The sequence below is a fragment of the Arachis ipaensis genome, chromosome B09 (assembly GCF_000816755.2).
Source record: "Arachis ipaensis cultivar K30076 chromosome B09, Araip1.1, whole genome shotgun sequence".
Classification (NCBI taxonomy): Eukaryota; Viridiplantae; Streptophyta; class Magnoliopsida; order Fabales; family Fabaceae; genus Arachis; species Arachis ipaensis.
This window is the reverse complement of record NC_029793.2, coordinates 95,283,522-95,287,224: the sequence shown is the minus strand read 5'-3', so window position 1 is coordinate 95,287,224 and position 3,703 is coordinate 95,283,522.

Sequence of the window (3,703 nt, the reverse complement as noted above, 5' to 3'; positions counted from 1 at the left end):
CGAAATCGTGATTGTTCATTCCTTGGTAACGGCGCTAAAAACTTAATACGCACGTTCATAATTTTAGTTCTTTTTCACAATTTCGATACAACTAACTAGCAAGTGCACTGGGTCGTCTAAGTAATAAACCTTACGTGAGTAAGGGTCGATCCCACGGAGATTGTCGGCTTGAAGCATGCTATGGTCATCTTGTAAATCTCAGTTAGGCGGATTCAAATGGTTATGGAGATTTGATAATTAAAATATAAAATAGGATAGAAATACTTATGTAATTCATTGGTGAGAATTTCAGATAAGCATATGGAGTTGCTTTTGTTCCTTCTGAACCTCTGCTTTCCTACTGCTTTCATCCAATCATTCATACTCCTTTCCATGGCAAGCTGTATGTTGGGCATCACCGTTGTCAATAGCTACATCCCGTCCTCTCAGTGAAAATGGTCCAAATGCACTGTCACCGCACGGCTAATCATCTGTCAGTTCTTGATCATGTTGGAATAGGATCCATTGATCCTTTTGCGTCTGTCACTCGCCCAACACTCGCGAGTTTGAAGCTTGTCACAGTCATCCCTTCTCAGATCCTACTCGGAATACCACAGACAAGGTTTAGACTTTTCGGATCTCAGGAATGACTGCCAATAATTCTAGCCTATACCACGAAGGTTTTAATCTTACATTAGAAACCCACGAGATACACATTCAAGCTTGTTTGCGTGTAGAACAGAAGTGGTTGTCAGGCACGTGTTCATAGGTGAGAATGGTGATGAGTGTCACATAATCATCATATTCATAATGTTCTTGTGTGTAAATGAATATCTTAGAATAAGAATAATCATGAATTGGGTAGAAGAACAATAGTACTTTGCATTAAAACTCGAGGAACAGCAGAGCTCCACACCTTAATCTATGGTGTGTAGAAACTCCACCGTTGAAAATACATAAGAACAAGGTCTAGGCATGGCCGAATGGCCAGCCTCCCCAAATGGCATATGAATTCGAAAGATAGGGAAAAAGACCCCGAGTACAATAGTAAAAAAGTTCTATTTATACTAAACTAGTTACTAGGGTTACAGAATTAAGTAAATGATGCAGAAATCCACTTTCGGGCCCACTTGGTGTGTGCTTAGGTTGAGCATTGAAGCTTTCACATGTGGAGGTCTTCCTTGGAGTTAAACGCCAATTTGTAACTTGTTTCTGGCGTTTAACTCTGCTTTGCAACTTGTTTCTGGCGTTTAACGCCAGAATAGGGCAGAAAGCTGGCGTTAAACGTCAGTTTGTGTCATCTAAACTCGGGCAAAGTATGGACTATTATATATTTCTGGAAAGCCCTGGATGTGTACTTTCCAACGCAATTGAGAGAGCGCCAATTGGGTTTTTGTAACTCCAGAAAATCCACTTTTAGTGCAGGGAGGTCAAAATCCAACAGCATCTGCAGTCCTTCTTCAGCCTCTGAATCAGATTTTTGCTCAAGTCCCTCAATTTCAGCCAGAAATTACCTGAAATCATAGAAAAACACACAAAGTAATAGTAAAGTCCAGAAATATGATTTTTAAATAATAAAATTTTATTAAAAACTAACTAAATCATACTAAAAACTATGTAAAAAAAATGCCAAAAAGCGTATAAATTATCCGCTCATAACAACACCAAACTTAAATTGTTGCTTGTCCCCAAGCAACTAAAAATCAAATAGGATAAAAAGAAGAGAATATACTATAAACTCCAAAATATCAATGAAACTTAGCTCCAATTAAATGAGTGGGACTAGTAGCTTTTTGCCTCTGAACAGTTTTGGCATCTCACTTTATCCCTTGAAGTTCAGAATGATTGGCATCTATTGGAACTCAGAATTCAGATAGTGTTATTGATTCTCCTAGTTCAGTATGTTGATTCTTGAACACAGCTACTTTATGAGTCTTGGCCGTGGCCCTAAGCACTTTGTTTTTCAGTATTACCACCGGATACATAAATGCCACAGACACATAACTGGGTGAACCTTTTCAGATTGTGACTTAGCTTTGCTAGAGTCCCCAATTAGAGGTGTCCAGGGTTCTTAAGCGCACTTTTTTTTTGCTTTAGACCTCGACTTTAACCGCTCAGTCTCAAGTTTTTGGCTTGGCACCTTCACGCCACAAGCACATGGTTAGGGACAACTTGGTTTAGCCGCTTAGGCCAGGATTTTATTCCTTTTTGGCCCTCCTATCCACTGATGCTCAAAGCCTTGGATCCTTTTCATTACCCTTGCCTTTTGGTTTTAAGGGCAATTGGCTTTTTCTGCTTGCTTTTCTTTTTTCTTTCTCTCTCTTTTTTTCTTTTATTTTCGCCATTTTTTTTCGTAAGCCTTGTTATTCACTACTTTTTCTTGCTTCAAGAATCAATTATATGATTTTTCAGATTATCAAATAACATTTCTCCTTTTTCATTATTCTTCAAGAGCCAACAATTTTAACATTCATAAACAACAAATTCAAAAGACATATGCACTATTCAAGCATTCATTCAGAAAACAAAAAGTTTTGTCACCACATCAAAAATAATTAAACTAATTTCAAGGATGAATTCAAAATTCATGTACTTCTTGTTCTTTTGTAATTAAAACATTTTTCATTTAAGAGAGGTGATGGATTCATAGGACATTCAAAGCTTTAAGACATAGACACTTAGACACCAGTGATCATGTAATAAAGATATAAACATAAATAAACATAGAGCATATTAAACAAAAAATAGAAAAATAAGAACAAGGAGATTAAGGAATGGGTCCACCTTAGTGAGGGTGGCGTCTTCTTCCTCTTTGAAGAACCAATGGTGTTCTTGAGCTCCTCTATGTCTCTTCCTTGTCTTTGTTGCTCCTCCCTCATAGCTCTTTGATCTTCTCTAATCTCACGGAGAATGATGGAGTGCTCTTGGTGTTCCATCCTTCGTTGTCCCATGTTGGAACTTAATTCTCCTAGGGAGGTGTTGATTTTCTCCCAATAGTTCTGTGGAGGAAAGTGCATCCTTTGAGGTATCTCAGGGATTTCATGGTGAGGAATTTCCTCATGCTCTTGTTGAGGTCCATGATCTCTTGTTTGCTCCATCCTTCTCTTAGTGATGGGCTTGTCCTCATCAATGAGGATATCTCCCTCTATGTCAATCCCATCCGAATTGTAGCGGTGGCAAATAAGGTGAGGAAAGGCTAACCTTGCCAAAGTGGAGGACTTGTCATCCACTTTGTAGAGTTCTTGAGGTATAATCTCATGAACTTCCACTTCCTCCCCAATCATGATACTATGGATCATGATGGCCCGATCCACAGTTACTTCGGATTGGTTGCTAGTAGGAATGATAGAGCGTTGGATGAACTCCAACCATCCTCTAGCTACAGGCTTAAGGTTCGGTCTTCTCAATTGAACCGATTTGCCTCTTGAGTCAACTTTTCATTGAGCTCCTTCCACACATATATCCATGAGGACTTGGTCCAACCTTTGATCAAAGTTGACCTTCTAGTGTAGGGGCGTGCGTTTTCTTGCATCATTGGCAAGTTGAACACCAACCTTACATTTTCCGGACTGAAATCTAAGTATTTCCCCCGAACCATTGTAAGCCAATTCTTTGGATTCGGGTTCATATTTTGATCATGGTCCCTAGTGATCCATGCGTTTGTATAAAACTCTTGAACCATTAAGATTCTGACTTGTTGAATAGGATTGGAGAGTACTTCCCA